Consider the following 8,255-nt stretch of genomic DNA (forward strand, 5'->3'; position numbering starts at 1 on the left):
AGAATACGGAATCTTCAAAACAAGTACCAGGCAACGTCTTTCAAGCAAACATATTATAATCTCTGTGACCTTCAGTCTCCTTATCTGTGAAAAGGGCATGATGATAACAATACCTACCTCAAGCTCCCCATAAAAATTCATCTAACGTAACACACACACACGTAAAACTGTAAAGAAATGTGAAAATGTATATTCTCTTGAGAGTGTTAGCCTCAACCAAATTATACTGCATATGAAGTAGGTTTGAAGTGCACTGTGAGTTCCACTACAGGAAATAAAGGTATTTTTTCTGATTACAAAAAAAAAAATACTTTTTAACGGTCATAATTATCAGAAGAGTATATTGAGAAAAACAAGTTGATCACCCAGTGGCCCAACATCAAGAAATGACTTCTGTTAACATTTTGACTATTTATTTTCATCTCTTTTCTATGTACTAATAAAAGAAAAGAAAAGAAATAAGAGAAAATTAAATATCATAAACTTTAGTTCTTATTGTATAAAGGGTTTGGGAAACCCATTATTTTTTGCATCCCACTATAATATGTTTTCCTGCTACTGAATAATAAGGCGTTATTTTAAAAATTTTAGAATATTGCCTTGCATGTATATGTTATGTTTGCCTGTGTACATGTATATTTCTTTGGTTGCATTTCTGATTACTCCTTTTGAATAAATTATTAGAAATGATATTACTTAGTTTAAAAAGGTAAATCAATTTGAGATTCTTGGTATACGTTGACCTGGGACTTCTTGAAGAGCTAGCACCCAGTTACATTTCCATTGATAAAGTTCTCCCAATGTAGAAACCTATGCTCTTTAACTGCTGAGCTTACTTTTTACTGATACATTTGGGAGTTTGCCCGCATCTGACTGTAAGTTTTACGGTTACCTCTCTATGTCTGCACTTCTTTTTGTTCTTCAACATTCTTTTGAGTCATTTAAGTTTTCTCTAATTTTATGTTTCTTTTGCTGGTCCAGAAGACCAACATTCTACATATATCTTATAGTGGTTCCGTTAAAATTTAACAAAATACAATCTTAACATTTCTACCATCAAATAATATAAGACCCTGAATGGTTTAATTTATCAGCATCTCACTCCTTGCCACCTTACATGTTGTTGTCAAGTATTTTAGTTCTACCATGATGTTCGCCCCCAAGTGTGTCATTACAGATGATGTTAGTCTTGTGTTTTATACAGATGATGCTATTTGAAATTAATCACATGTCTACTACATTCTTTGCCCACAGGTCCTTTTAGCATCAGTCCTTTAAAAAAAAAACTCCTTTGTTAAACATATTCTTTGATAAATTCTTCATTAAAGTTTTCTTATTCCAAGAAAAAAAATTTAAAAAGTGTTTTTTATTTTTTCTTCTTTAAGGGTTTATTTATTTCACCCTATTCTTCTACGGTAGTTTGACTGGGAATACAGTTTTAGGATAACAATTAATGTTTCTTAGCATTTAGAATCAATTTTATGACTTTTTGGCAACTATTGTTGCTGTTGAAAAGTTTGCTTTTATTCTATTAAGTGGAAATTAATTTTATTAATTACACACCTAGTATTGCAAGATAAATATTTATTGAGCTCATGCTAAATTTTAGTTTATGCTAAATTAATACTACATTTCTGGGCATTCCAAGATGACCTTCATTCTATCTTTACTATTGAGATATTCCTGCAATACCTTAGTCCAATAATGGAGATATATCTAGAAACAGATATAGTTATACAAATGGTAAACATTATGGTTGAGGTTTGTGCGTTGTATTCAAATAGATTTTAAAAGTACATCATTTGGTGGGTAGAGAGAGTCAGATAATATTAGCTGGAAAAGAAATAGGGGCATGGGTATTCTGTGAGAGAAAACTATATGAGCAAAGCTATGCAGAAAATCATAATATGTTTGAAAAACTACAATATGTTCTCCATGTCCTGAATATAGCTTAAAATGCAATAAGTATATGACATAAGACTTGTGAGATATGCAGGGGTCAAGTTATGGAGAGATAAATGCTAAAGGCCTTAAAGAAGAAGGTATATATCTGAGAAATATTTAGCTCATAAAATTGTCAGACTTTCCAATTGATTGGATGTAGCGGCTGAGGGAGATCGAGAAATCTAAAATGAGTTCTAAGGTGCAGTTTGAGCAACTGTATGAATCTTATAAATGATATCTTCCAGTTTGGTCAGTTGATGGGAGTGGCACTTTATTTACACCCCTTAAAGGAAGGAGACATGTCTCCTGGTGTATCTTCAGGAGCATAGCACCTTGAAGACAATAGATGTTCAAAAATGTTCATTGGACCTACACACCAGGAAAGAAGCATGTAAACTGAAATTTCCTGCCTGGGATACTGATGCTGTTTACTAGATAGTTGAATATGAGGCTACAAATTAAAACTGTGGAAATAACAGTGAAGAGATTGTTTATTTGATGCATCTGGAGGGATTGAGGAAGGATATGTATGTGGACCATTATAAACACAATATCCAAGAATTCACTAAACATAGAACTTAATTTATGGTCATAAAACTAAGAAATTATGACAAACATCCTGACCACAGAGAATTTTGTCCCCATAAAACTTACAACTTAACGTTCTGGAATGTTTGGTAACAAAATGTATTTGATGATTGAGGGCAGATGTTTAAATATTGTCTAACTAGAAATTAAAATAGAATAGCGACATGGACAAAAATTACAATAATCCCTGAAAATGTAAAGATTTTCATATACGTTACTTTCTTTGGTCATCATAATAGATCTACATAGTCAGTTCAAAGATTATGATTCCCATTTTATAGATAACTCAAAGAGGTTAAGTGAATTACTTCAAATCATCTAGAGGGTCTGTAAACCATGTCTCCCAAGTCACTGAGGTAGGAAAAGAGGTGCTTAGTGTGAGAACTGCAGTATGTCCAGTATTCTATTGCAAGAGAGCCATGATGGCTTCAACTGCCTTAAGGAAGAAGCTTATTCTCAGAATATGAGAGAATAGAAATTAGTGGATTGGTGAGAGGTTTGATACAAGAAGAGAGGGTTTAGAATAATTATTGAGAACAATGGAAGGGGAGCTACTACGAGAGGTAGAAAGACTATTTAGTTAGTAGCATTGATGAAATAACTAAGATTATAAATCACAGAAAGAATTAAATGTACAAAAGTTTCATATTAGAGAATGGGTTAGGTATCTAAGTTTTCTGAAATGATAGTATGGTTTGTTAGGACTGGAGTTAAAGTTTTCCTGTTGTGAGGTCCAAGAACTATAATGATAGTATACTTTTTTATCTTTAAAACTGAAAAATTGTAGAAGTATAGCAAAATTTATCACTACAAAGAAGTAACATGGAACATTATTGAAGGCAATTCTAAGTGTAGTAACATGTAAATTCCAAATCTCAGTGGCTATCCACATAATATAGTTTATTTGATATCCAATCAGCAGCAGGGGGCTCTGTTCCACATAGTCATTCAGAGACTCAGAATGACAGAGGCTCTGCCATTGTCTACATGTAGCTTGCAATGTTACCATGAAAGTCAACATCCACTTGGAAAGCGGAAAAAGAGAAAGAGTGGAGCATTTATGGGGCTAGGCCTGGAAATGATGACATCACATCCTTGGACCTCCATTGGCCAGAACTCAGCCACACGGTTATGTTTAAGCGTAAGAGAGGCTAGGACAATAGTCTAGGTATATGACCCAGAGGAAAGGGAAATGGGTTTGGTGAACAGCTGTGTCACACAGTTTTAATGTGTGTTTGTTAGATACCATAAAGTTTTTAGTTATCAATGATGAGTAAGAATAGAAGGCGATAGCTGAGTAATATAAAACTCAAAGGAAGTATAAGTGGGAAAGCAATAGTTTTAAAACCATCTTTGGTGAACTAGTAGTTTTCCCTCTTACGTGGGAAATATGTGGAGTAGGTGAGAAATATCCCTAAAATGTATGCAAGCTAACTAGGTCATTAAATGGAGAGTGAGATTTCAGTAATGATAGATAGATAGTTCGCTTGTAGGTGAATAGATGTTGCAGTAAAGGGAGTAAGAGAGGGTTCAGTAGGATTTGCCCCTTCATTCCATCAGTATTTAGAGTTGTTTATGTTTCAGGCTTTGTATGAGGTTTTGGGGATGTGAGATTAAACAGCAGAATTGTGAAGAAAATGACACTGAACAGTAAGTGGAACAATGCATAAGGGAAAGGGAATGTAGAGTAGGGTAAGATGGGGGCATCTTGGGTATCAAGCAAGGAATACCTTGAACTATAGTGGACTACCTTGTATCAACCACTTCTCCACTGGTGATATCTTAATGAGCTAGGGAAAAAAATACACAAAATCTATTAGAAGTAATTTGAGAATAGCTAAGGCAACAAGGACTGGAAGGTCCAGGATTCCAGAGAGAAAGGAAGTACACAGAGGTGAGCTTGGCATTCCCCTCAACACTTCCCTTCAGGCATTTTGCAGTTCTTAGGTTCCTGAGGTTACGACACTGAGCAGAGTTCTCTGTAGTCTCACAATGTTACAAAGACAAAAATTGGAACTGGAGTCCTCCAGGAAGGAGATGAGTCTCATAAATAACCCAAGATAGGATCTATGAAAGACGGCACTCTATTAGTAAAGGCAAACGAAAAACACTCCAGCCTTTACAAAGATTGAAAATGAGCTTCTGATCACAATATACCAGACTGTGTTAAGGTGATCTATCTTGAACTGCCTGCCAGAAGAAAAGGTGCATTTTGATAGATATACACAGTGAAATACTGGACAGCAATGAAAGTGTATCATTTGCTACGTGCAAAATCATAGATAACTATCACATACATATTTTGAAAGAAGAGAGGCTCTTTAATTCTACTGAAATGTGTTTTCAAACCAAAGAAACTCACCTATGATTTTAGCATCATGTAGTGGTTTCCTTTGGGAAGAGATCTGACTGAGACTGTCAGGGCACTGTTAATGTTACGTTCTTGATGGAGGTGGTAGCTACATGGGGCATATGCCTTGAGAAAATTCATTGAGTACATCATTATAAACTTCGTATACTTTCTGAATATGTATACGTATATTATATCGCTACAAATTTTTAAAAGCTCCTATATATGTGTATATACATATATATATTTACTTTGAATAGAACATCAACAATTTAAAATATTTAGTTTGTTGGAAGCTTGTTTTTATATTTTTAAATTGTCATTGCTACACTCTTATTTGAGCAATAAAAAAAGGCTACATTTAAAAAATACTCTCTTATGAAATTTCTGGTCTTTAGAAAAACATTTCTGGGAACCACTACACAGTTTAAGCTGTTATTATAAGGGTTTTTACTACAGCAAATTATTATAAGTATATATCATTTCAAATTTGTATATTTTATCAAGATTTATTCCTGGAAGAAACATAACGACTTAACTCATCCCTAAGACTAGCATCTCTGATAAAACAAATATTAATTACAAGAAAGAGATATATTAAGCCTTGCCAACATGTTTCACCAGTTGAATGGTCCTATAAACCATTCTACAATTGCAATATAAGATGGCTAAATGTGTATTTCATTTTCCTTATGAAAGTATTTGTAACTAATAAAAAGATCCTGAAGCAACACAATGAAAGACAAGAAAAAAGAAAGACTATAAAAAACTACTAGGTCCTAATCGTATTTGCGATTTGAACTTTTATAGAATCTACTATACTATTACCATACACAGTGATCAATTTTTCTTATTGAATATCATGTAAAGAGAATTGGATTAATTACAGTACATACTTGGTTTATAACATTCTTATCAGTCCACATTTTAAATGTTAAGCCCAATTTTAAATAAATTAAGATTAAGATTTAATTTGTTAATGATTCATTTAAATCATTGGTAAGTACCTGAGAATAACAGAAGCTACAACCTTTGACAATAGCCTACAGCAAACCAGTATCCATTTAATTGACAAATCTGCCTTCCTTCCCAATCTAAATTTAGCATTGTCTTGAATTCTGTGTTCATCATTTCTTTCCTTTCCTTTCTTCAATAATCTTACTGAATCTATATATGGTTCTACTTATCTATTGCTGTAGAACAAACTACCCTAAAACCTTAGTGGTTTATTATTATTATTATATCTCATGATTCTGTAGATCAGGAATTTAGACAGGATACAACTTATCTCTATGTCCTGACATCCGGAGTTTCACCTGAACTGACTCAAATGGTTAGGGGCTGGCCAGAAACAGTCAGTCTCTCTCTGGCTCTGTCTCTCTGTCTCTCTGTCTCTCTCTCTGAGGTTAGTTTTGCCTTCTTCACAGCATGGGAGACTTAGAGTAGTCAGACGCTTACCACAGTGGCTCAGAACTCCAGGGGATCAAAGCAAAAGCTGTGAGTTCTCCTAAAGCTTTGGCCTACAAATTGTTCAGCATCACTTCAGCCATGCTTCCTCGGCCAGGTCACCAAAATGCAAGAGGAAGGGAAACAGGCCCACCTCTTGATCAGAAGCATGTAAAAGTTTTTGTATCACCCTTCCTCTGTCATACTTTTCCATATACATTTTAGAATTATTCTGAAATTAAAAAAAAAACTTCTGGAAATTTTATTGAAATTTTACTGAAGATATAGATCAATTATTGGATATTGATAAATTAAAAATATTGTTTTCCAATCTAAGATCATGGTATGTCTCTCCATTTGTCTAGTAACTATTTCATTACAGCTAAAAAATTATAATTTTCTTTGTAGAAGTTTTTAATATCCTTCAGATTTATTGCTAGTTGCTTGGCACTATTGTAAAAATATTCTTTTAATTACTTTAGATACTTTTGTTGATATTTCTTGCTTTGTTTTTCCATATTTTATGCAACTGTTTCAGCAACATTTTTTATAAAGACTATAATTAACTCATTGAATTATCTTAGTGACTTTGTTAGAAATCAAGTGGCCTATGGGTAGGTCTATTTGCCTTTTTCTTCACAATGCTTCACTGTGGTGACAGCTGTAGCTTTGTTTAAAAAAAAACTTCAAATCAAGTAATACGGTATTTCCAACTTTCTTCTTTTACAAGTTTATTTCAGCTCTTCTAGAGACTTTACATTTCTACACCAATTTTGGAGTCAATCTGTCAAATTCTATAAAACAAGCTTAGTGAAATTTTCGTTGGAATTGCATGGAATGAATGGATCAGATTGGTGATAACTGATATGCTAACTCTATTGAGTATTTTAACACATAAACACACATATTTCTCAGGTCTTTTCAAAAATTTCTCTCATTAATGTTTTGCAGCTCTCAAAAGGGAGATTTGGATAAATTTCATGAGGTACATTTCTAAATATTTTTGGCTTTTTGATAGTATTGTAATGAAATTTGTTTTTTAAATTTCCTCATTATTTTTTGCTAGCACATGAAAATACAACTAATGTTTGTATGTGCATTATATATATATTTATATATATATCTCCACACATTTATTCTAGAAGTTGATTTGTAGGTTCTTTAAGATTTTCTACATAAACAATCATGTCATCTATAAAAAACAACGTTTTTACTACTCCTTTCCAAAATTTCTACTACCCCTCCCTTTTTTCTGGCCTTATTAGACTGGTAGGATCAGTAGAACAAATATTTATGTTATAGGACCAAAATTTCACCAGTAAATATGTTACTAGTTATAAGTTTTCCTTAGATGCTCATTTACAGATTGAGAAGTTTCCTTTCAATTTGTAATTTGTTAAGGGTTTTTATCATGAAAAATGTTTGATTTTGTCACATATTCTTTTGGAATGTATTGAGATGTTTCTATAGATTTTATTTTTTATTCTGTCAATAAAGTAAATCACATTACTTGATATTTGAACATTAAACCAAGCTTGCTTCTTGGGATAAGCCCCACTAAGTTATGATGGAATATTAACTTTATGTAGTGCTACTTTCAATCTGCTGCAATTTTGTTAGGGAATTTTACATCCATGTTCATTAGAGATATTTTCCTACAATTTTCTTTTCATGTCTTTTTAAGATTGTGATATAAGAACATTATGCTTACCTTGTAAAATGAGCTGTGTAGAAGTTCCTATTCCATATTCTAAAAGAATTTCTATAGAATACTGTTACTGTGAAGTGTAGTTTCTTCCTTAATTTTGGATAGAATTTACCAGTAAAACCATGTGAGAGAGAATTTTCTTTGTGAGAAGATTTTTAATTAAAAATTCAATTTTTAAATAGATCTAGGGAAATTCAGAATTTCGTGAGACAGTTCCAG

The sequence above is a fragment of the Equus quagga genome, chromosome 3 (genome assembly GCF_021613505.1).
Source record: "Equus quagga isolate Etosha38 chromosome 3, UCLA_HA_Equagga_1.0, whole genome shotgun sequence".
Lineage (NCBI taxonomy): Eukaryota > Metazoa > Chordata > Mammalia > Perissodactyla > Equidae > Equus > Equus quagga.